General features: G+C 48.0%; 1 protein-coding gene and 1 long non-coding RNA gene across 7 annotated transcripts in view; one reads left to right on the top strand and one right to left on the bottom strand.

Moving 5' to 3' along the window:
* Positions 1 to 25,214, bottom strand: part of SV2B (synaptic vesicle glycoprotein 2B) — a 63,008-nt gene extending 37,794 nt beyond the window's left edge. Inside the window, exons 1-2 of one of the 4 annotated variants that reach the window (XM_080607656.1) lie at positions 24,645 to 25,214; positions 19,823 to 19,930 (exon numbers count right to left, since the gene is read on the bottom strand). The gene's annotated coding sequence lies outside the window, so the exon portion shown is untranslated. Of the gene's footprint in view, positions 1 to 9,661; positions 13,037 to 19,822 lie in introns of those variants that run through there. The other 3 variants (XM_080607653.1, XM_080607655.1, XM_080607654.1) reach the window with 3 other exon arrangements.
* LOC308200990 lies at positions 167 to 9,650 on the top strand. 3 transcript variants are annotated; one of them, XR_013955983.1, is made up of 3 exons: positions 167 to 535; positions 1,349 to 8,574; positions 8,671 to 9,650. It is a non-coding gene; the product is annotated as an uncharacterized lncRNA (long non-coding RNA). The 3 variants fall into 3 exon arrangements; XR_013955984.1 differs by having other exon boundaries at positions 869 to 8,574; XR_013955985.1 differs by lacking the exon at positions 167 to 535 and having other exon boundaries at positions 552 to 8,044; positions 8,502 to 8,574.
* Positions 25,215 to 26,120: the final 906 nt, after the last annotated feature.

Below are 26,120 nucleotides of genomic sequence, written 5' to 3'. Positions count from 1 at the left end.
TAGCTGGAAGCAAAAGGGAGCTAGTTTGCCACTAAGGACACTGTGTATGTGTGTAGGCATGCCAATAAATGGTTTTCAGGTGCAAAGCTACTTGTTTACTGTTATAGCAATCAGCTGTCACTGCAAATACTCACAAGAGGCTAACTGGGTCTGGACAACAGAGATTTAAAAATCAAAGCTGCCTCATGCACGTCTGTAACAGGTAGCTATCTTAAAAAGAGTCTGAGCTCTGGATAAAGAGGTTTCTTTTGTTGTGGCTTCAGAGGAGAGCTCTACATTAAGTGAAAACTAAGAACAAAAACAATTTTCTCCTAAGATTTTTATTAAGAAGTTATTTAATAGATAAGTAACACAGGTTCAGAAACTCTCCGTGGAGCTTATTAAGCAAGCTATCTGTGCCACAGACCCTGCATGAGTAGCTGTGAGTTAAAAGAAGAGCAAGATGTTTGAAAGCCATTGGCTTGAAATCACCTGGCTCAAAGAACTGGTTTCAGCAGTACAGATGGCACCTAGTGATTGCTCCCCTGCAGCACAGGTAGGACATGTAAGGTAAAAGTCCTCTGTTCAGCGTAAAAATCAATGATTTTCTCTAATGTGCTGCTGGGATCTCTGGGATGGGACTCATTTATTCAGCTTGCTTATGCTGTAAATGGGAGGATGATCAGTGCTGATACAGCCCGAGTATATTGAGAAATGAAGGGAAAAGAGAGCTCAAGCAATTTGGTGTGCTACCAGCAGATCAGATTAATTATTTAACAGAGAAAGCAGTTCGAAATTCTCTGCTACAGAGTTTATTGAACTTAAGTTGTCTTACGGTTCCTGGATAATCTCTATTGATCTGTGGTGGTTTATACATATTCCTGTGCAGGTCCATACCATGTAAATTTTATTTCACCGTGGCAAAACACCTACTTTAATATGTTCTGAGCATCCTGCGTTACTTTGCTACAGCAACATAATTTCTGTGAAGAGAAGTTATGTTTGAAGATCATGCGTTTACAATAGCTTGTGAATTTGGGGGCACAGCTGGATGTGGCATGAATGTCAGGAGTCCAGCTGTTTTTCATTGAGCCATCCTGATTTACATTAAGTAAGAACCTGGCTCTACTGCTCTAATGCTGTTACACTTTTTTGTGCTATTCCATCCCCAGTGTGCTGAGGGAGGTTTCTGGTTTCCAGCACATCAGGCACTAAAATCCAACTGCCTGATGTGGCGGTGACTTTCACAGCGGAGTGACTGTGGGTTGAACTTGTAATCTGCCATGTTACATTATGAACCGAGGGACAGAAAGTCCCCTAGATTGTTAAGGGAGATTATATTTTAAAACCTGATATTCTTTTGGTACAGATGCTTTAAAGGTCATAGCTAAGACAGTCTGTGCTGCAGCAAGCTGGCACAGTGAATATGTAGCAGATGAAAGAAGGAACAAGCATCAGTCAAGCAGAATAAACAGCTTTTCTGAAGTTAAGGACACAGACTAGTAAATTGGGTGTCCGTGAGATACAGAGGAACATCGAACAGTAGGAGTTGGAAACCAATGGCTTAGCAGCACAGAGCTATATAAGGAGGGCCAGACTACACATTAGGATTCCAGAGAAAGGCCCTAAAAGGTCAATTTGACAAGCTGAATATGGATAATGAGTTGAGACAGATGGTATAAGAGTATGGCAGTTAATAAATAATGAACAGACTTGCTTCAAGGAGCAAAAGGAGGGAGAAATCACAGCTGAGAGCTTAGTCAGAAGGGAGGAGGTGAAGGGGAAAAGAACAAAACCGTGGATGATGGGAGAGGATCACAGCAGGAGGACTAGTGGGAGAAGTGTCTGATTTCAAGTGCCAGAACTCGTGGAGATGGTAATTTACGCAAAGACAACTTAGAAATGCATATGCGTGAACTGGAATTTGGCCATCTTGTTGAGATTAACTTCTTTTTGCTGGAGAAACACTCGTGGCCTATAAACGTCTCCTAGATGCCTATTCCCCCTTCTCTCCTGTTATCATAGCACCTAAGCATCTTACAGTGCATCCTCTGTAAGGCAAGGAAAAGTTCTTAGGCTTGTTTAACATATCACAACCTGAGGCAAAGAGAAATTAAGGCTTCAACTGCACGCTGAAGTGCTCTGCACTGCCCCGGAGTCCCAGGGCCCCAGTAGACCAGCAAGCTGAGGATTTCTTCAGCCTTCACACCCAGCCGTCTTTGACATGACCAAGATAAAGGTGAGCATTGCTGCCCCACAAATCTCTTCCTAATGTGGAGCTGAAGTACAAACCCTGACCTGGATACCAAGCAATGCTCCCAGATATCCCAAAGCAGATGTAAATCAGGGAGCTTTCTTAGGGTCACCCAGGGAAGCCATACCAGTGTCAAACACTGAACCCATATTTCCATTATGTCCTTGTCTTTTTCAGTATCTTAAAGCTAGAGTCTCTGGGGCTTTATTGCTTATTAATGAACCAGCCCCTCCATCAGCACTTTACCTGGCAGTATAAACCAATAGGTAATTCAGTGCTGATTCAGAAATAACTGTGCCCTGGTGCCCTCTAATGAGTTTGAGCATTTCCATGTGTACATGCCCTTGGACAGCTTCTAAGTTTCCTGGGCTTGGAGGCCCTGACAAGCTCCAAGAGATGACTGTAAGCAATAACCTTGGAAATAAACTGCCTGTGATTCAGCAAATTCTGACCGTGTCAGACAGCAAGCATGCCTGATTAACTACGAACTGCTTAGCTCATTGGCAAAGATGTGCCTCTAGCTACAAAGGGGACTTTTATTTCATCACACTTACAATCTGTGTTATTAAATAACGAGCTACTTAATTAACTAATTCATTAATACAGGGCTGTGATGAATAGATTTGCTCCAGTGGCAGAGTCATGAAAGCAAATGTAACCCTGAGTGATTTCCAAATGCTGCTTTCTTTCAGAAGGGATTTAATTTGAGCAAGTATCTTTATGAAATCCCTCATTCTTTCTACTGTCTCTAGCTAACAGAGTGGCATCAAGGTCTGCTGTGTCTGTGTCACTCCAGCACTTTCTGCTCTTGTCCTTCCCACCTTTCTGCTGTGCCAAAACCTGATGCTCCCCCTCTGGCTCCTCTCAGATGATGTGTCTTCAGAGCAGTTGTGCCACAAAACCCCTTTGTCCAGAGTCATCACATTGCTGCAGCCAGGGTGCAATGTCTCATGGTTGTCCAGAGGAGGCCACAAGGATGCTCAGAGGGCTGGGGCACCTCTCCTGTGAAGACAGACTGAGGGAACTGGGGTTGTTCAGCCTGGAGAAGAGAAGGCTCTGGGGAGACCTTATAGCGGCCTTCCAGTACCGAAAGGGGGCTGCAGGAAAGCTGGGGAGGGACTCTTGTTAGGGAGTGTAGTGATAGGACAAGGGGTAATGGCTTTAAACTAAAAGACGGTAGGTTTAGATTAGACATAAGGAAAAAAATGTTTAGTATGACGGTGGTGAGGCACTGGCACAGGCCTGGTCCTGTGGGAGATGTCCCTGCCCATGGCCAGGCGGGGTTGGAGCTGGAAGGGCTTTAAGGGCCTTTTAAAGTCCTTTCCAACCCAAACCGCTCTATGATCACGTCCTATTCAAATATGAAATGACTGTATTTTTTCAGTTAATGTAAAAAATCAGCAGCCTGTGCTCACCTTCCTGTTGGTGTGGGACTGACAAACCTCCCCACAAACAAGAGACAGAAGGACATTTCCAATGCATTTCACACCAAGCCCTTGCAGGGTTGTTCTCTTGTTTTCCAAGACAGTGTCAAGAAAGGGCTCTAGCACAGAGATCTCCACTGGCTGAGCACCTTCCCTGCAGGGAACCGTTCCTGCTATTGGGAACAGCTCTTTCCCTGCCCAGGGTGCTCAGGCATCAGTCTCTAGAGGCAGTTGCTTGCCAGCTCCAGTGAAGTGTACCAAGGCACTGGCTGTGCCAGAACACAGACTCATTCCAAGAAATCCCCCGTGCCGCAGCCTGTCACAGTCACAGCCAACCTTATGCTTCCATCGTGCTCTTTAGTAGGTTTGTTACTTATGCTTCCTCTCAGAGCTACATGAAAATAGTCTCAGGAAGTGTAGTTATCGCAAAGCTAAGATTTAGATCAAATAAGAAGGGTGATTCTCAAACTAAATTCAGCATCTTTCTTTTTTTTCTTTTTTTAAATGAGCCCTCCAATACAATCGTTTTGTGGCCACAACAGCTTTCCAAATTGCAAATGCACTGTTCATTATACACCTTGCCTGTGGAGAAATGCAAGTGCACGCAGCAGCAGATTTAAAAAGATGTTCACTCTGAGACTCCTTTCAAGGTTATTTAACAGTGAAAGTACTGGAGCAATTGTTTTTGCTCCATCTGTTTTCATAGCATTTTGATTGCTTTGACCATTTTTTTAGATATGAAATACTACTGAGGAGACCTGAAATTTGTAGCATCCAGGAATATTCAACAGATACCATTAAGTGTTTATCGTATTCACAATGCACACCCACAGAGTGATGTTTTCTTCTGTAAGAAGGCAACTTGCAAAGCCTATCTTGGCTGGGAAACTGTACTGTGAATATCTCAGATGTCTGGATCTTTGTAAAACCTGCTTTTGAAACAGGCATCTTGCAGGGAAAAAAAATATATATGTACATATATATATATATATAAACGAGATTTTTTTATTTTATTGGCTAGCTGTGCAAACAAAAATTGTCATAGGGTCTGGAATATGTTGGTACTCATTTAACAGTAACACAAAACCTTGCATACAGCAACCCTACGTTTATACTCATGTTTTACACCCATGTGGAGGCTTCCAACTCACAAGAGCCCCCAGCAGTTTCTGTGCACTCATGCAGCAGAGAAGGAGGGCAGATAATTTGAGCTCATGTAGTAGGCTCCCTAACAGCGTGGAAAGAAGGATTGGCAGTATTTTTTCCCAGGCACTCCATATTCCTTTCTTGTCCTTGCAGGAGTTTTTAGGATAGCTCTTTGCAAGAGCAACTCGTTTATGCAGAGCCTTAAGCACGGGCAGTATCCTGACAGCCCAAAGTCATGTAGTTCTCAGCTGTAACATGGGTCTCCTACTGTCTTCTGAAACTATGTTCATGCCTCTGCTGAATTGGCAAGGAGGAGGAGAGAAAGGGGAAAGCACTGATACAGAGCCAATATTGCAGCACCCAAAGAGGGAGAGAAAGCAACAGCAGGATATGAGATATATATATATATATAAAAAAAAAAGAGGTAGGACAAGGCAGGGTGAAGGAGGGGGAGGAGAAGATGTAACAGTAGCTGGAACACCCAGTCTTGGAAACTAATATTACCTTGAGACAGTAAAAGGGCAAAAACGATGCAGTTAGGCATATGCGCAGTGGTGAGAAGGCAGCACATTTGCCGCCCAAACAGCCTAATAAATTCCTGTGTTCAGGTTGGACGTTAATGATGAAAAAGCTTCATCTCCAAAAATTAATAGCTTCAATACATCATCAGGCTATAGCACCATAGTTCATGTGTACGCAAGAGAGAAAATCCTCAAAATCACCTGTCGAGGCAGAGAGATTTAGCTATTATTTATTACTTAGCGTGACTCATGCTTGTGGGTAGGAATGCGGCAGTACATATGGGAGTTAAAGTCAAATTGCCATCAACGCAATTTATGCCAGGAAAGTTGAATTCAGGCTACTTCTGCTTATGTTTTACCTACGAGGTTTCTGTAAAATATGGTAAGGAAAAGGTTTGAAAAAATACATGTCTGGGCAGCCATTTGTCGGGACTCAGGAGGGTTTGGTTAGAGGAAGGATGGCTTAATGTCTTGGGAATCCCTTGCTGGGATCATCAGGGCCATGTTGACTGCTTGTTGCTCTGCCATTTTGATGGTCTTGACATTTAGGAGAGATGGCCACGCTCTCTGTGCTGCAAAGCCAGGCACAATGGGTCTTAAAGAGCACAGAAAGCTACTCCTGAAAGGCATTCTAGGGAGTGCTTGCCAGGATTTGGGTATGACTGTTGCCAGCCCTTCCCGCAGCAGTGCACTGCCACATGGCTTCTGATGAGCATATGAGCAGGATCAAAGAGTGTGGGCTTTCCTTTAGCTCCTGCTTTCCTCAGTGCTCAGAGGGGAGCTCTTAAATTTGGCATAGTGTGCAGCCCGAAGTGTGTTATTCACACCTACTCCTACTGCTGATACTACTCGTCCCCACCTAGCTTTAGAGATCACGTCCTGCACCACCGTGCAGAGCTCTATTTTTGCTCCACACTTCAACCCCAAGTTAGCTGGTGATGCTTTTCTACAAGACTCCTTCTCGAGACTGGTGAAGTCAGCTGGTGGCAGATGGCACTGGTGGCCAAGTGGCTGCTGAAAGCCTGACCTGGGTGGAAGGAAGGCAGGACAAGGCAGCAAGCTTGGCGAGGCGTTTCCATGCAGTACTTGCCTTTCTTATCCCTCGTGTAGGTGTTGTTTCCAAGCTTCCTCTGGGACTTAAGTATTTCTTTCAGCGTGAAGGAAAAGGAAAAAAAATCAGGCTTTTTGCCCTAAGACAGTAAACGGGATGAACTTATCTGCTGGCTCAGAATAGGAGACAATGAGACATCAGGAAATTCGTGAGACAAGAAATTGAAATCCCACACAAGCAAATCCCTATCTACAAGTTAGCATAAAAGCAGAGGCCTTGACTACATTGAAAACAAGGACAGGATGTGTCTGAGGGAAAGGAGACCATGAGCTTCACTGGGCTGGACAATCTTTTTTTCTACTAGGAGAAAAAAGTTCTTCAAGATATAAGCCAGCTATCAAGAGGAAAACTTCATGGTTGTGTTGCCTATTCTGTTGCTGTCTACTGAGGAGGTTTGAGATATATTTGCTGCTGCTCATTGTCAGAGGGGGGATCCCAGGCTAGAGAGCTCCCTTGGTGATCATTCCTGGGCAGCAGTAATAGGAAGGTTGTGAAATGGCTTCCCTTGACCAGCTAAATTGGGGTTATTCACATAGAAACGACACCAGGAGATAGTGCTATCACAGCAAATGGCTTCTGCTCCTGAGAGGGAAGAGAGAAATACAGTCTGTCACACTCTGAGTAAATTTAAGATAAAATAAATTCAAGACTTTTGCTAGAAGCAGGAATCCTGGATGATATAAAGGAGAAAGCAGGCAAGCAGTGGAGTGTGAGAGCAGGTGTCCTCCAGATGATGAGCCTGGGGGGATTCGCTGGCAAATTTCAAGGGGATAACAAATACTTCAAGGCAGATGGTGCTTCTTCAGGGGAAAAAGGAATAGAATATCCCAGGTGAAGGAAGTGGCAAGAAGAAGATGATAATCAAAAGTTATTTATCAAAGTGTAACATCAGGCTGACTTGAAGGGAAGCCAGGGAATGGCCTGCAGACAGTGGGTGGATACAAAGCCTTTCATCTCACCCAGACGGGTTGGGGAAAAAGATTTCTCTCTGATGACACTTCAGTGACCAATGCAAAATAGGGTGCTGGCTGCAAAACTTCCCTGATTACTCAGGAGGAAGCAGCCACGGCAATGAAACCCAAACATCAAGTCTGCAACAGGTCCCTTGGCCACAGGCTAAGCAGAAGGGGCAAGAGCTGACCCCTCCCCTCAGAGGTAGGAAGAGGAATATGGACCTATGATTAACGTATCAGTTTTGGACTTTGGACATATAAAATCCTTTCTGTGTAACAGAATTTCTGTAAGACGTCGTGTGACTGCTGTCTCTGCTTCTATTTCCCCTTCTCAGAAGAGGATTGATTGCTTTCCGCCTCCCAAATGTGCTGTGAGGTGCTTGGGAACAGAGGCAGGTGATATATCTCACCTGGACAAGGGCCATCAAAAGGCTGTTACCCAGGGAAAGTGGTATGCCTGTGCCGTGGTGGAGGTTGGATTTCAGGGCCGTGAAGTCACTGCTTTGCCCGAGCACTAAATTCACTCGTTACCTTTCTCCTGTGAAGTGCAGATATGAGGAACCCAGGAAATGGGTACGGAACAAGGGCAGCACCGAGTCTCTGCAATTCCTGTACATATGAGAACCACAAACGGATCTCATGATGGGCACAGAGCAGTGAGTAAAAGACACCGAAGAGTCTGTTGTGTTTTAAGCTGCTGGAAGATGGCCAATACCGCCTGTATTTGACAGTAAATGGGTTTGTTGTGATTGGGCTAAGATGGGTTTTCAAACTGGTCTGTGGAAGGAGTTTTGTTTCCAAACGTAAAACGTTTATCAGTTCCCCATGGAGAAGCTGAGAGTTGGAGATGCCTTGGATGGTGGAGGCTTCCCAGGTTACTAATAGTCCTGATAAATAGTGCTGATGGTTACTATTCAGCCCTGCCAGGGCTGGTCCTGCCCAGACCCCCACGCTCTGCAGTGCTGCGGCCCAGCCTTTCTCCCGGGGCACTCATAGGCCTCATGCCCCAGCTCTGCCCCAACACGATGTGCTGGATGTTCACAGCTCACTGCTTTTCACTGCTGTGTCTGTTCAACACCCCACAGGACACAGGTGTGATATTTTTTTCCCCAGGGCTAGTGAGGAAAACACAAGCCAGCCACGCTACACCTGCAGACTACACCAAAACAGATCCATCATCCTCCAGGTGAGGCAGTTGGCCCATCTTTGTTGTTGTTGTCGTTGATTTTTAAAAAAGCCAAATTTCTTGTAAATTTTAGTGGCCATCCTCTAGAAAGTGCAGGTGACAGCTTTACATGCTTCCTAAGTGCCACCTGCCCAGCTGTCCCCATCGAGGACATCCAGGAAACCCAGGCTCTGCAGGAGGTCTCTGCTCACCAACTGCTGCCTGGTGCCTGAATTTGGGGTACTGGAATTTGATATAAGGTCGAGAAGATTGTAGACATTTCCTCTCTGAAAGTGATATACTTTGAAATTCGACTGTGAAATGAGCAGGATCTCTGGGAAATAACCACCTGCCTTCTTACAATTGAGTCTCTTGCTGGAAGCTGAGAAAACATTTCTTTCTCAGAAAGACTGCTGCTGTGTCTGAGTGCTATAAAGTCTGAGGGAAATCCACCATGGTCGGACAGAGGGCATCGGTCCAAGGGTGTCACTCAAGCAGTGGACTGCAAAACGTAGCAGGGCTCCATGAACCCAAAGCCATCCCTCATGCTTGCCCCCTGTAATCCCCAGGGAGCCTCAGTGCTGTTCCTCCGGTCCGATGCCCGCTTCTGTCCAGCTCATCTGGGGTGCCCTCCTCGCTCTGAAAGCCACTCTGTGGTGACACAGCCCACAGGACAGGCACAGAATTTTTTACCTGGCTTCTCTTTCTGCCCCCCATCCCACGTGCGTGGCAGGAGGGAAGCTATGCCCGCAGCTCCCTGCAGCGGGGGCTTTCCCCGCAGCCTGACATCACGCAGAGAGCTCCCTTGGCTCGCGGACCGCGCTGATTTCTTCTGGTAGAGTAACCCTGGTTGCCAAGTGAAGGCAGAACTGCTGATGCTTCTGCACAGCACCCTCAGCACCTGCCCCTGGCCATGGGTAGATCCTTTCAGAGTCGTTCTGACACGACCCTGACAAATCGCCAGCTGCGCTGCTGCAGGTGGTCGAGACACCGCTAACTTTCTCTGCTGGAAGGTGCCAAAGCTTCCCTGCCCTTCCTGGCTCCTTCCTAGCTCAGGCATCCTGTCTGATTTTTCTTAACACATTCGATATAATTTGCAGGAACTTACCAGCCACGTTGGCTCGTGCTGCTGGTCTGTTTGTCCCTGAGCTCCGTGCTGCTGATGAGCAGTATCTGATATACTTCAAAGGACGTGAAAAAGCAGCCGTGCTTTGCTTGCTCTGTAAGCCTGTGTGAAGTGAGGAATGGAGAATCCAAACCAACCCCCTGAGCTGATCAACTCTACGAAGCTAAGATCAGAGGATATTTAATTAGGTTCCTAATTACAGTGCTTATTAGCAGTCGTAAAATCACCAGGGTTTGGATTGCATAGCAATGGGAACGGTGGATCTCAGAGATACGCATCGCATAGATAAACATGATTATTCCTCTGGCATGATCCCAACTGGAAGAATAGCATGCTGCACCATAAACGGCTGAAGATTTACCTCTGATGTGTCATTTGTTCTTTCCACAATAAAAGCAATATTAAAAAAAAAAAATTACATAGGCACAGTTGGGTTCAGATACCAGTCAAGACCCACAGTATTTCAACCATAAAGTAAATTCAAAATAAGAAAAAGAAAAAAAAGGAGCACCATAGGAAATCCCCCACGCTACTTAAAGAAATACAACATTATTTCTATTTTCCGAATCTCTTCTAAAAATACAGCTCTGCTGACAAGAACAGACATTTGTTTCTTCCACACGGTTCTGACTAAGAGAACCCAGCAAACCTGGAGTCCACTGGAAAGATACTGGAATAACCTTGGGTATTAAAATTTGAGTCTGAAGTGTTTTTCTCCTCCTTGCTTGCCTGTTTGTTTCATTCAGGGAGATAAAGGTAGGAGAAGGGGCCAGAAAATTGGCCAATTTTCTATGAAAAAAAGGCGAAAACCCTTTTTCTTCATAACAGTCAATATTTTTCTTCAAAATTTGCCAGGTTTTCCCTAGAGATACAGAATTTTGCAGTGACTTCAGTCTCTTCCAATGAAAAAAGGACAAAAGGGAACGTCTGCTTCTCAAGCATTTCCAATTTGTTCAGAAGAGGTTTTTTTTTTCTTTTGAGAATAAAACGTTTGGATGAAAATTCTGTGAGCAGAAAGAGGGAGCATGTTCTCCAAAGATGGAGAGCTTCTCGTTTGCACTAATAGATTGGCCTCGCTGGAGTGTAAATGGACTGTCCGTAGTGTCCAGCTGGACCCAGCTGCACTGACGGCAGTGGAAGAGAAAATGAAGGAAAAAGTGCTACTTAATCCAATGTGAGTGCAAGAACAAGGAGAGTATGAACTGGCCAGGAAGGCATTTCAGCTGGGAACTAAAAGGAAAGTTTCAAAGCAATCAATGAGTCAAAAAAAAAAATTGTCTCTTTCTCAAACAGAGCTGGCTAGGTTTACTTGGGGAGCAAATGAGGGGACTGGCCTGGAGTGCTGCACTCCTGCTCATCTATCCCCAGGTACACCAAATAAGAAATCAGCTGGGCCAGGTTCTGGGGCATTTGCAGCAGATGTGGAAGCCTGAAATTCAGCCTGAGGCTGAAGTTTAGACAGTGTCTGATGCCAATATTCCTGGGGCTGAAGGACAGGATGCATGGAGTACGAGGAGCAGGCGGATCAGTTGAGGATCAGTTGGTGGCCACTGCATGTGCTTGACTGCTGGCTGGCTCTGAAAGAGCATCCAAATGCCACCCAGCATTAAAGGGGATAAAGGCCAGGCTGCCGGGGAGGTAAATCCAGGGAGCTTCATCTGTCTGAGCATTTTGCTTGAGTCATCGTTGCTTTTGCGGTGGAGGAGCCCTTTACTGCAGGCAGAGCAGAGCCTCAGGGAGTGTGGAGACTCATGAAATATAGATAGGAGCCAGGCGGGCTCCTAGAACAGGGTAAATACAAGCACGATAATTGGCTCCATCTTCAAGCAAGAAATGTTTTGCATAAAGATGCAGAAAGGGCTTGTTCAGTAAACTTTGATATGCACATTTGACTCAGCAACTGCTGGGGAGAAAAGGAAAGAAAAGAAAAAAGAAAAGAAAAAAGAATAGAAAGGAAAGGAAAAAAGAAAGGAAAGGAAAAGAAAAGGAAAAGAAAAGAAAAGAAAAGAAAAGAAAAGAAAAGAAAAGAAAGACCTTCCTCCAGTAACTGAGCTGTAACTGAACAAGCAACTCCATTTTGGCCCCTTTCTCCTTTTCCACTCTCCCTTTTTTCCCTTCACCCACTCAGCAGACTGTTATCTCCAACATCCTTTAGAAAGAGCACCTGATGAGCGCCGACGTGGTGCAGATGCAATACGCTGATCCAAACTACTCACCGCCTGCGTAACACCCCCAAAGAAAACGTCTGTCTGCCTGGAACAGGCAGGAAACAAATCGTCGCTGATCCTGGCATGGAGACAAGGCAATGGCTAAATGGGTGCTGTTGTTGCGAACATTTGTTCATGGCTCTTTTCCAGCTCAGGGACGTGCACACTCACTGGGATGCTCTGAGTTGGTGCAAGCTCCCTGTGGGGTCACTAAAGGCTTTGTGGATCCCCTCTGTCCTTTGCATGGGAGCTGGATCCTGAGAGATCTCTGCCTTTATGTGCTTTAACCATGCATGGCTGGTGAGAGCAAGCCTCCACTTCTGCAATGACATTTTTTATTTCTAAGCACATTTCAGGAGCCTCTTAGGCTTACCCTGATCTTGGAGCAAGTAGGTTTTCCCCCTCGGTGGGGAGATGAAATCTGAATGATGACCTCCCTGCAAGCACGAGGCTGTCCAGACATGGGCAAACAGGACCAGACCGATGCAAAATAAAGCCATTCATGGAGTCTGCACTGAAATCTTACATAGGTATGCCAAAATCATAGCATTATTTCATAGCAGGTATGAGAAAAACAAACAAACAAAAAAAACAACCAAGCAAACAAGAAAATAAGTCCCACAACCGTTAGTTAAACCCCTTCCTTAGAAATGGAAAAAATATTATCAGGTCCTGCATTTGACTGTATATTATTTGGAGACGGAAATTCTGGATGGTTTTTAATCAAATGCCTTAGCTGAGTCTAGTAGGAATAAAATCTGATTCAGGTATTTGATTTTTAAAGGTAATAGGAAATATTTTGTTTTGGAAGTCTTCCAGCTGGAATATTTCTGAGTGCCAAGATAATTTTTTTATTACAATTAGGAAAAAATAATTGAAACTGAACAGCTACACTAGACACTCTGAAAGAAAAAATAATAATAATAATGATTTATCAGATCATTTCCACTATGAACAAACATCCCATTCTAATAACACCACCAGTCTGTTTTTTAATTTAGTTTCAGATATATTATGCATCAGAACCTCAGGGCTGTGGACGAAATCAGATTTGATCAGCTGCGAATTCATCCATGAGCCCTGTTGTGATTATGTTCTTCTAATCAAGTACAATTACCAGTGATCACGTAACGCCATTAAAAACCGCTTAGGAACTGATCAATGGCCAGCACAAGCTGAACTGGTTAACGTAATTTTTGAAATCAAGTTTCAGCATTACTTTCAATTAGCTCTAAAGAATAATGGCACTGCATAGCGAGCAGCAAGTTCTGCTGTGGTCATACCACCTTAGTCTGAACAGGAAAAATAGATATGATCCCTTTTTCCTCATCACTGAAAAAAATTAGCTGCTAAATTCCTTGTTGGGTTTCGCAAACCTTAAAGCAAACGCCATCCGCGTCACTTAGGATGAAAGAAAGCAAAGCTTTGCTCATCTGCTTGCTCACAGGCGTTTCTGCTGAACTCCTTATCACAAGGATGCTACAACCAAATTCTAGGAGTACTTAGCTGAATTGTGGCAGATTTCACTGAATTTATAGGTACAAACAACAAGAAACCAATTTTCGACACCGATTATATATATAAGAAGGTATGAACAGCTATGTTGGACACTCAGACAGCAAAAGTAACTTTGTTTTCCAGGACAAACGTGGCTTCTCTGATTGCTCAAAGTGACTTAAACTGCTGGCGAAGCCCTGCAGCTGTCCCTGCTGGGATGTTCCCTGCAGCACAAGCACCACTGAGAGACTGAAATCACCACATCCTCAGTGGAGCTGGAAGCAGAAAAGAAACTGTTTTGCAGAAATCCATGAAAGCATGAATAGGCGTCGTTTCTGGGACCTCCGCGGGTGGCTCCACGAGCTTATCTGAAAGCTCAGGGGGGTGATGGGAAAACCCTGCTACCCACTGACGGCAGAAATTGATGGGAAATCTCTGCCGCCAAGGAAGCCTGTCCCTTTCGTGCTCTGTAAGGAAGGCACCAAGCCACAGGGCTCCGGAGGTTCCCAGCCACGTGCAGCATGGAAGATGCCCATAGCATCCCCTTCACGTCCTTCTGGAAGATGGGAATGAAACAGCAGGCCTGACTGGGGAGCAGGAAAATGGTCATTTTTTTTTTTCTCCTTCCACCTGAAAACAACTCTTCTCTGTCTCTGAGATTTGGCTATGCCACAAGGCGGTGATGGACCTCCTTCCCCCTAATCCTCCAACCCACCACAAACCCCTTCTTCCTCCCTCCTCTCCGCCTGTGCCTCCATCCATCACTTCCTTTCCCAGGGAAGTCTGGAGGTGATCCTGGCTGCAGCCTGGAGCGAGGCTGCTGTGTGCTCACCCACGTTGGGTGTCCGCGCCCGTCGCCTTTGAGCACCTACAACAGCCTCCGATGCCACGGGTCCCTCTGGTAAATCAGCCTGCCCCCCAGCTGCACTACCTCCTCCCTGAGCTCTCCCACAGCTTGCCTTGGAGTAGTAAAAGGAGTAGCCTAAACCCACGTCCTAACAGCACCTTTCTGCTCAGACCCACAAAGCTATTTTTGCTCCGTGTACGGCCCCCCCCGCCTTTAAGCAAAGAGCAACTGCGCCAGCGCAAACTTGTCCTCACGTAACTTCGCTGCCATCCAGACGGAAGCTTTCAAGCAACAGCAAGCAGACCCTTTCAATATTTAATCAGCTGCATGGCCTGAAACAGCGGGTACCAGCCCCAGCTGCCTGTGTGGAGCAGCCCAGGGGCGAGCCTGTCGTCCTCCCGGAGCCTCTCTCCTCCTTTGCAAGCTCGTTGTGGTAGGAAGCCAAACGGGAGCCCTGGCTGCTGCTTCAGCTTTCAAACAGCATGGCTTCGAGGCACCTTATTTTTCATTCCTCTGTTCCAGCTTCTCGGCCGCCTCCCAGGTGTAAACCTTGCTTTCTTTCCTGCTGATGGCTGGGAAACTGCTGTGCTCAGCGCCCTGTAGCCGTATGTCAGCAGGGCTTGAGCTCTCGCTCACTTCTCTCTGTGTAAATCTTGGCTGCGGGCAGGACTGTGCAGAAGTTGCATGCATTAGGCTTTTCCTGATCCACGAACATTTCCTACAAGAGGACCAGGGTCCTGCACCCTCCCTGAGCTGCTCAGCACCTTGCAGCCCCCCAGCGTCCCCTCGAGGCTCTGGTTTCTCCCTCTCCCACCGGAGATGTGGGGCTGGGGATGTCCCTGCTGCACAGCACCACGGGCACTGCGGCACGAGCAGCACCTCTGATAGTTTACAGTGTCTGAGCTCCTAAGTGTAAAAGATATCCTGCTAGCATAGTAAAAAAGACACTAATAGCCAACCCTAACTATCCTCATCTAAAAGAAAAAAAAATGCCCAAAGCACATTCAATTAACGATAATAAATGCAAGATTAATTACAAATTCTCCGCTTTGATTCACCATTCTCCAGCTCTGAGAACACACCTTTGCTTTCCCAAGGTGGCACAACCTCAGAGCGCAGCCACAGTCACCAGAAGGTTAATGGATGGCAGTGGGGACCGCAGGATTTGTCACACACACATGCTGGCCCCGCTGGAAACGGGCTCCGTGCTCCTTCTATGCTGGTCACAGCCGGACTTGGCTCACCAGGGAGGTTCAGCCTCCACCAAACCCAGCAACTCTGGGCCCGTGTCACAAGTGGAAAAGCTCCTCAGCTGCTCCTGAACGCCAGAAAACCTTGACCTGCCAACTGCAGCTACACATCAGGAGAAGAAACCACTGGGATTTCTCAATCTGTGTCTGCATATAAATCATTTAACACCCCCTCCACAAGCGCTCTTAATTAAAGCACACTCGATCCCTGCAATGAGACAGCCCTGTAAAAATATCTGTGAGTTTGGACTGTGAATGCGTGTGGGGTGGGGGTGCAGAAGGACACCTCCTTAAAGCTCCCCAAGCAGCAAGGGCTGGTCTTGCTGGTGCCCGCTCTGAGCTTCAGGGGAAGTAGAGAGGAATTAGGGTCAGACTTCCTCACTCGTGTCTGCTGAAAGCTTTTGTGAGCCAGCCCTCTGTTGTTGCAGGTTTTCGGAAAAGGCCCACACCTGTCGTGTACCCAAACTCTTTGCACAAAGCACCCTCTCTTCCTCCTCCCTCCCACCGATCAGGGCGGTGAGCCCTGGCCCCCATATAGGGAGAACAGAATGGTCACTTTTCAATTTTATTATATTATGAGGTGCCATATCCCTCACAATAGCCCATATATCTGTGCTTCTGGCAGAAACCCAGAAGAATTTTGCTTATTTTACTGGATTTGCAGCCCTGGGACTAAAATCGGAATCCACCCACCCAGGGATAGCTTGCAAATCTAAAGGAGCTTTTACCCATTAGTGTTAGCGTCTGCTGCAATAGATCCTCTGTGCCAAGTACAACAGGAGAAGGATTTTTTTTTTGTGTACTTCCATTCCCTCAAACCTCGCCAATCTCTTGGTCATCATCGTGGAGGCATCTGATTAAACCTGTCTTTAAACTCGTACTCTGGCTGTGCTAATCCCCCTGTGACCGTGCCTCAGAGGAAATGGCAGCCACCAAAACAAGGTGTCACCAGGCTTGTTTGAGGGCTGTCACTGCTGTGTCGGGCTGCTTCATAAATGGGATTCCCCAAAGAAGCCTCTGTCACCACCCCTATGGGGTTTTCCTCCGGCTGCCACTGAAGAGGGAGTCGCCGGGGGCATCTCACATGCCCGAGGAGAGCAGGGTGTGAGCTCAGGAGGTCAGGAACCTGTGATCTGCAATATTCAGAGTACTCAGAGCTGGTAAATCTGCAGCAGCCTGAACACGTGCCATAAAGGACAGGACAAACACCCCACGGAGGAGGCCAGTTGTTCTCTGCTGCCCGGAGGCTGTGCCGGGAGCATCCCTGAGACCTGGCTGTGCCCACCTGCATCGGGGCGCGGGACCCGTGTTCAGCTCGCCACTGCTGAGTAAAACACAAGCATCACACGTGCAGGAGCAGACTGGCTCCCGTTGCACTTTCCCCACGGTCAAAATCTCCTGCAGGGATTTTGCTCACCCTCGTACATTTTTAACACCCCACAGAGTTCGTGGGTGGGTGTTCCCCCAACTACAGGTCCTTCTTTTTATAGAAAATGCACACCAGGTAAGACTGACTGTCATATAAGCCAAACTAGGCCGGGTCGTGACACCCTACATCTCTGGCACACAGTATTAAAATCTGACTGTAAGCATCCACTAGGACAGCACAAGAAAAAGAGATGAGTTGTCCTTCAGGTGGCCTGAGCTTCCTAGCTTTCTTGCCCTGGCTAAATACCTTTTCATTTCAATTTCAATTCTCTTCACCTTTTTCTGACCCAGCCCTCCTTTCTAATTCATTCCAGACAAGGGAACCTGCAAGGCCACCGTGTACCTCATCTTCCTTATCCCCCCAGACACCAGCGTGTATCGACTGGCAGAAACGTGACGACAAAGTCGTGACTGCACGGGAAGAACAAACAGGCTGAGCAGATGGGCTGTGAGGGAGGAAGCCCTCGTTTAAAACACAAATAGCTGGTGATAATTTAGCAGATGTGGTAAGAAAAATCCGGAGAGACGAGCACGAGGTGACAGGATTCCAATTTGAATCAAATATTGTGGAATTTTCCCAGGCCAGGAAATGTTTCGTCTTCCATCTCCTTGCTTATCTCATCCTAAAGAGATAATGACACTGATGCTAAGGGTCTTCACATGAATGATGTAGGGTATTTTTTGTTTAGGATTTCATACGACTCCCTGCCCTTACCAAGTAGACTTTTCACAGGAGAAATCCACCCTCTGTAGCCCAAATGTCCATGAGAAAATATAAAAATTCAAGCAGAAGTCCAGAGTCGAAGACTTCAGAACCTTTCCTTCACTTCCCCGATACCAAATCAGCATCTCTCAGGAAATATCTTTGGGATGCTATAAAAATATATACATCTAGCATATTGTAATATTAATTTGGCCCTAGAATTTCATCTTGGCAGGTGTACCAAAACTACCACAGATGGGTATGAGGGTTTTCTCTTTATAAATATCACAGAGTACATTAATTACACAGAGGAAATGAACCCTTCTGAGCAGCACCGCAGCAGGGACCAGGAAAGCACAGTCACCCCTGGCCAACACCTCAGGTTGAACGTGGGAGAAACATCGGGTGCACACAAACACACGACAGATAGCAAAGATACTCTGGCATCAACCTCCCTGCAGAGTTTATAACCTAGTTCATCAAGAAAAAAAATAAATATGGAAATTATACACATTTCTGGTGCTCAGAAGTGGTTTTCCTGCAAACAGGGAATGAAGGATTTTTAATCATTTGAAACAAACCATTTTTTTCCTTTTTTTTTTTCAGTCAGAGGAAGCAAAACCTGTCCTCTCTAAGATTTTCCTACTGATACAATCATTAGACTTCCCAAAGACAATTCCTGCACTCTTTCCCTCTTACACAGTGCTGGGATTCAGACACACAGAGCTCACTCCGCTTTCCTGTATTCACTTCACCTACTGGTCACAAGACACAGATTTTGTACAGAAGATTGTCACCCTGAAACCCACAAGAAAAGAAAAAAACAAAACATGCCAAAATTTGCTGTCTAAGAGAGGAGGATCCTTATCTTCAGATTTAATGTAACCGGCGCCTGAAACTCCAAGGATGCTCTAGAGTGAGCGCAAGGACCAGAGTGGCCCACTCCAAGTGTCGAGGTGCCCGACATCAAGGAGTAGGAAATGGGTGAGTTTGGTGCAGGTGGAGGTTTCTGCATGAACACTTCATGAGAGGAACATTTTTATAAACAAAACACCCTGCAATTTTCTCCAGGAGTAGCTTTTTTAACTCTGCCTGTCATAAATAAATCCAGAAATAATTTGGTTTTGGATCAAAAACCCAAATGTTTTCAAAAGCCTCTTCTCACTAAATGATCTTAGGAACTACTGGATCGAAGCACCAGGTTTTGGGTGGAATACAGGTCTGCGAAGAAGGTCATAGCTTTGTACCTGTCAGCAAAATTGCCAAGGCTTCATCACTCCATCACTCTACTATTCCCCCCCCCCCCCCCTTTTTTTAATTTTTATTTTATTTTTTTTATTTTTTCCCAACAGGAACATTATCTGCAGACCTCTGTGGATTCAATGCCACCAGGCTGCTAAGGCTGCTCTTAGTTTTATTACTCCCTGATCCTCTTTAAACAAGGGCCCTAAATTCATCCCTGGTCTACTCTGCCAGCAGTCGACTTAGACGCAGGACGCCCATTTTGAGAGCCATGCGAGCTAAATCGACTCGCGGACCTCTCATTCAGAGTAAGCCAATGCCCAGGACATCCGACAGCTCATGGTCCACGTAGTCCGGATAGAGCCTCTTCCTTCCTAGCACCTGCATTTGTGCCTCCCTATATAGCAGATACTTGCAATGCCTTGGAGCTGGTTTCAGGGGAAAAACGCAGTGAGACCTCACACCAGAGAAAGTTTATCAGCTAGAAAAGTTGATGGGCTTTATGCACTGACTTAGGGGCAAGAATTCATGAATGACCATGCAAAACTCCTGCAGTGAAGAACATAGGACCTAAAAAAGCAGCATTTGGGTAGCAGCACCTGCCCATCCTCTCCAAATATTCCCCAGACCAAGCTGGAAATACCACAGGAAAAAAGAAACAGAGTGGGCAATGAAACGGTATGCAGGCTAAAGCTGCTCTGATTGCCTCGGCACACACATTGTCTGATCCGCTCAGCTCCCATCCTCTCACTAACAGTAATTAAATTGCTTTGATGAGCACTGACCCCTAGAAAAGCTTCAGTGCAAACCCAGCTGGCTTTCATTGTGTTTTTTGTTTTTTTTTTTTTTCTTTTTTTATCCTGTGGCTTTTTCAGCTCCCCTCCCTTTGCTTTTTAACCCCTTAAACCTTATTACTTTTACATCCCAACTGCTCGTCCAGAAAAGCACCAAGAGAAAAGCATCTCTTACCAGAGCTGGCAAATATTTCATCGCAGCCATTCACCATCCATTTCCCTTCTTTCCAACCCGGGGAGCCGCTCCTGAAAGGGTCGTCCCTTTCCGCTAGGATGTCACAAGCTGGAGATTAGAAGTAAATGCTCTGCAAGCCAAGCCGATCAGCCCACTGCGCCCGCGTCCAGGTGCTGAGGCACAAGCAGTGGAAAAGTCCATCGGGCAGCGGCAAAGCCCGGCGCACGCACACACGCACACCCCAGGCACAAAGCGACGGGAGCGGGGGGAGGCTGGAGGCAGGAGGGAGAGCAGATGGGAGGGGGGTGGCTGGGGGGAACCAGGCAGCGGGAGATGCTAACGTGACAGATGTGTTGACTCCAAGTTAAACAGGAAATCGGGGATGCTCGGCACGCGGAGGAAAAGGCACCAAGCTCACGTTAAAGGCAAAGACCTCCCGTGGTCTTCCCCCTTTTTGCTCTCGCTCTCTTCCATCCAGGATTTCCCCGGTGATTTCTAGCTCGAACCTCGTGCTCAGAAATAAGGCAGAGCCTGCACAGGCAGAGCAGGTGCTGCAGGGCCAGCCAAGGTGTTTCCCTTCCTGGCTGGGAGCTGGGAGCCCAGCCTTTTATTCCCCTTCCAAATCAAACTGCCACAAAGTTATTTAAGTGGCATCCTCTAGATGCTGAGGGTAAACGTGGGAATGCTGAACAGCAGGACGAGGCTTTCTATTTGTCCCAGTTCTGGGCAGGGGAAAGTACAATAGGGTCTAAATCTCGATTTAGGTTATGTAGGATGTAGAGCAGAAAATAAACTGATTCAAATGCAGGGAAAAAATAAAGTGTGTTGGTGTATTTGGCTTCCCCACTAGCAAACTCTACTTTTCAGCAGTTGAGTCGGGGGTGGCCAGGGTGAGTCTGGGGTACGGCAGCTGCACTGTGAGGGTCCACGGGGTGAGCAGTGGGGGCTCCACGACAAGGTGGCAGGACCCCCAGTAAGTGGTAAAATGCAAAGATAAAAGACTGATTTCCTTGTTAAGGCGTGAAAAGCTGAGTGAAGGAAGACAAACCATACTGTTCTGAGATAGATTCCAGCTTCTGGAGATTAAGGGAGGAAAAGCAAGGGCCCCTCCGCACGCCCAGCCACAGATCAGCAGTGGCGCCGGCTCTGTTCCTCTCAGAAGCAGATTCCCCTTTTTGGCTGTTGGTGCAATTCTGCCTCCTTCCTCACGTCCCATTCCCCCCACACACACTCGCTGTCCCCAAGCTGCGTTGTTGGCTTCCCTTCAGCGTTTTAATGGAGCAGTGACAGCGACTCGTTCGCACTCCGAATAGCTGAGCCTGAACTTGCGTCCCCAGCACTGCACTTCCAGAGCCAGCCCGAGCAGGTACGTTGGGAACATCTTCTCGGGGGCACTGGCTGTGATCCAAGAAACATCCCTTTTTCTGATTAAAGGAACAGCTTGGAAAAGCCTAGGGAGGAGATTACACCTGGGGAAACTGCTGCTTTGGGTCCCTTGTTCCTCCTCCTACCTGCTGCCGCACTCCCTCGTCTCCGCAATTATTTATAAAGCTCCGCGTTCTTTCCTAATCGGGATGCCATAATGTTCCTTTCTGGGTTCCTCTTTGTGCCGTGCACGTCACTCGGGTGTCAGTCTGCGCCTGGGCCCCCGGTGACCTCCGGGAGCGCTCGGCAGGGCTGCCAGCAGCGCCGGGAGTCACCAGCAACCTGCCCGCACCTCCGCCTCCCTCCCCTGCCACTGCCCTTTCCAGCAGGGGAGGCCTGGGGGGGGTTAACGCAGTCTAATCCCCAGGCTGGATAATTCAGGGAAAGAGGATTAGCCCTTCTGTACAGAGCCCTCACCTAAATATAGAGCGGCCCCCACTTTGTATCGCAGCTCCTTCGCTCTTCCCCATCCCGCCCCAGGGGATGCCCCAGCACGGCTGCAACAGGGGAGTTACGGAACGAGAAGAGCAAGGGCGAGGACCCACTTCTGGGAAAGGCAGCAGGACCCTGGCAGACTCATCCCCAGGTGTATATTTTCTCCCTAATGACTGCCAGAGTCTCTCGGTAGGGTCACAGCTCTTCCTGTGTATTTGGAGACCTGTGCCACGGTCCCAAACTACAGGGCGTGACAGCAATGCCTCGGGAGGATAAAGGGTAGTGCTAAACCTGGATAATCCCACTGCAGGATGCTGCAACCAGCACAGCCACCCCAGGGGCAGGTACTTGTCAGAGAGCTGCTGAGAAGGAAAAGCACTGAGCAAGGAGGGACCTTCCCTGCTTGTCCCTTCACAGAAAGAGGGATAAAGTCGGGACCTTCGGTCATCCTCTTCCTCCCGTCTGCCCCAGACACGGAGTGAGGTCTGGCACAGCCACCACAGGCTCTCTTTTCCTCCTGTGTCTTTATTTGGCTGTCAAAGCCCTAATGGGTCCTTCAGTTACTGTGATGTTAAACGTTCATTAGCACGGGAGCAATTCCATAATCTTTTCAGACAGGAACAATTTCATGAGTTTTCAGCTCGTGATCTGGAAAATTAATTTGCCGACCTGGCAGCGCAGGAGGAGAATTTTGGAAGCAGGCTTTGGCCTTTGGCTAGGACTGTTCCTAGCCCTGGGATTTGGTACCTGGGCCAGGAAAGGGGAATGGTGAAGCCGGGGGCTGGCGCTCGGCGTGGGCGAGGCGGGGAGCCTGACTCATGCTGCACCAGGCGCGGGCTCCTCCAAACCCCGACCTGCCTCGCCGTGCTGCACGGGCTGCAGAGCATCACCGCGGGTCAGCGGGGGCTCCTCTGCTTGTTGCGCCTCTTCACTGCACCAAAAGCAACGCTCCCAACCCAGGGGTTATTACGAGCAACAAAAAACCCTTCTTCAGCACCCTGCCTTTTTCTGTACTAGGACAGACCGAACCAATTCTTATTTTGAATCTAAACTCATGTACCCCCTGTACCAAATACCAGGTTGTGTGCTCTTACACTCATCACGGGACCTTCCACATCCACTTTAACAGCACTTCCAGAAGTTGGTGCCCACCCCCTACCTGCAGACAGGCAGCCAGATTTATGGAGATTGCCTGCATGGGCCAGGCCGCCTGGCTGTATTTTGGGCACCACCTGGCTAAACCCGGCAGGAGGATGCACAAAAGCTGGGCTTCCACCTCCAGCTCATGCCCCTCAATAAATAATTGTCAGGTACCAGGGACTTTCACGCAGGGATGTCCCAGAACATAAAAAAGGGTGCAAATAACAGAGCTACTTCATGGGGCAGAGCACTCTCTGCTGGGCAAGCTGACCAGGATGCTGTCCTGTGGGGTGCTTTCTCTTTGTCCTGCTTCGCTGCTCTGTTGGGTTCCTCCAGCTCTTCCACTACACCTTGCAAAATCACGTCGGGAAAACCAAAGGTGTCAGTTCAGATCTGAACTCCCAGATCTCCCGCAGGGAAGAGAGAGGTTCCCTTCCTCTTTCTGCTGCAGGATCCGACTCCTAGCACAGTGCTTCACCCTGAGATGACCAGTGAGGCATTACTGTATATTCAACCTATATAGGCATATATATAAAATAATATATCTGCCTAAGTACGGCAGATAATTAGCCCTTTCCTCTCTCTTCCCCCAAAGGATAACACCGGGGAGCCAGAGGAGCCATGAAGCAGCAATTTTCACGCTAGGTCGGACACATGACTTACTCTCTTCCTGCCTGTAATTTCTGCCCAGACCTCCCATGGCAGAAAAGCCCTTTAAGCTCTACCACTGTGCTTAAAAGCACCCGATCTCAACACAGCAAGGGTTCCTCTGAGCATTGCAATCCTCCTCACCTGTACATTATAATTGATGAGTTGTAATTCTTTTTTTTTTTTCTTTTCCTGAGACAAAGCGATCCATTACAATTAACTTCTCTGTGAATCCAGTTCCTATCCGTGATTTTTAATGGGATCCTGGCATTATGAATCATATTACTGCAGCTAGATGAATATCTCCCTTGAACGACGTTTGTCCTCTAGGAGAAAAAGCAGTCCCCGCAGAGATGTAGGTCTGGATGTGTCGTGGGAAGCAGAGAGGTGCACGCACACACGCACAGGAACTTCCCACCGGAGAACCCACGTCCTGCCACAGTCACCGGTCAGGGTGCCAGCCCCACCAGCGCCCCAAACCATCGCTTTCTCTCCGTGGCTTCATTTCATCCTTCCTAACAGAGGTGACAAACCGCAGTTCTCAGTTTTAGCTACGTTTAAGGTCTCCCAGGGTCTGGGGAGGACGATGACAGGGGGCAATCCGAAGGGGTGCTGGCAGTGAGGTGGGCAGCGGGGTGAGCAGAGCCACCTTGGGGTGCTACACCCACACCCACACGGGTGCGCAGAGCTCCCGCGTGGACACAGCAGCCCCTTCCCCTGTGATCTTTCTTCTCCACCCCAGCCCACCCCGACCTGGACACACACCGTGAGCACTCATCTAAAAATTACCCGAGCCCAAGTGAAGAGTACAAAAGACAGCAGCACATCCCCTTCTGGAGAGAGCACGGGCAGCTGGGCAGCGTGACGGGGCGAGTTTGCATCGCTGCTTCACTCCTGGCTGCCCCGACACCTCCAATCTCCCTCCACTAACACAGTCCCCGACGGTTCCCGTGGATTCATCCCAACTCAGCCACCAGCTCTGCATCCTTAAGCATCTTCATTTCATGGCATCTCCTGTATTAATTTTTAGACAGAGCTTTGCCCTGCCCCTTACACTAACCTCCCCGGCACTCAACACGGAGACCCCAGGAGCTGTCAGCTTTCCATCAGCCTCTCCTCACCCTTTTTTTTTTTTTTATATATATGGAGCACAGAGGGAGCACCTCGCTCTTACCTTGGGCACCCCGAGTCGTGTCCGGTGCTGCTGGCTGCGCGGCGCAGCGGGGCGTGCGGCAGCGGGAGGCTCGGAGCCGGCATCTCCTCTAGCAGTGATGCAGTCCTGCCGGGCGCTGCATGCCAATGATGCAGCCCTGGGGATCCCAGCCCAGGGAGCCCAAGGTGGGGAGGGAAACGGGGGGCTGCTCGCCCCACCCGCAGCGCCACCCACCCCAGCCCCGCTGCGGAGCCGAAGGGGAGGGAGAGGAGGGATGGGAGAGAGCGAGAGGCTGCACAGCAGGCAAGGAGGGAGAGAGATGAAGCTCGTGTGATTTCCTCACGGTAATAAAACCCAGCCCGCTGCCTCAGCGTTACAGCTCTAGCAGAGTTCTGCATTGCATGTTTTTTTTTTTCCTTTTTGCTTATTTATTTGTTTTATTTTGATTTTTACTGCCGTCATGCAGGCGTGTTTCTGCAAGTAGAGGGGATCCCAGCATGACTGAGTATTATTCTGGCACCCTTCCTCTCTCCACTTTATGCACTAACCCATTGCTGCATGCAAGACCCTGTCCCTGGGGTGAGGCTGGGGAAGGTGTTGTTTTTTTTTTTCTTTACATGCCACGTTTAGGGGATAATCCTGCTGCAGAATAAGCCTCTTCTGCTTAAATCCCCCTTGTGTTTATAAACTGAGAGCTCATTGTCAGAACACCAGCAGCAGAAAAACTCCCAGTGTCCGTGCAATTTCGTGCTCGCAAGAGACCGTGTGGGTAAAAGTGTGGAACTTGTTCTGCTGCAAAGATCCATCCCAAGTCACTTTGTAGAATTAAAAGAGGTAAACAACGCAAAGAGGCGTCTTACTGGGAAGTAAGACACGCGGAGCTTGGCTACGCTGCAATCCAGTTGTAGGGCTTTCACTCTGTAGGCTGTAACTCTGCTCTGGCTTCAGCTGAGCTGCCTGGATACTGGTCACAGCAGCACAGAGCTCAGGCTGAGCTAACGCCTGAGCAGCTCCCCACAGATCTGGCACCGTTTGCTCACCTCAGTGCGGTTACGGTCCCGCAGCTTGCCTGCTTAGGTCAAGCTGGGGACTGCTCGACAGGCTGCTCCCAGCACCAGACTGCAGTGGGGCACACTCTCCACGTGCCCACTGAGTTTATAAGAACTAAGAAAGCATTGCCAGAGCGGCTGGGGACGGGGGCCACACCCTGCAACCTCCCCGCTGCAGAAATGCCAGATTAGTCCAGATGATGGGGAATAGTAATAGAGATTTTCACTGGCAGATTTCCATTGCTGCTTCTGATAAACTAAAATTAAAGAGGAGCATGGAGCTACAGGCTTCTCGGAGGAAATGGGGACTGAATTACCCAGCAGCAAGAATCCCGTGTACTTGCCAAAGGGAGAGAGCAAAGATTTGGGACTGCAGACCCAGCCGTTCCTCCCAGCTCCATGTCAGCAGGTGACAGCTACAAAGCCACATCTTTGCCCCATGCCTCAG

Source organism: Anser brachyrhynchus (genome assembly GCF_964034855.1).
Source record: "Anser brachyrhynchus genome assembly, chromosome: 11".
Classification (NCBI taxonomy): domain Eukaryota; kingdom Metazoa; phylum Chordata; class Aves; order Anseriformes; family Anatidae; genus Anser; species Anser brachyrhynchus.
Note: the sequence above shows the minus strand (reverse complement) of the source record. Positions and strands in the feature narration are given on the sequence as shown.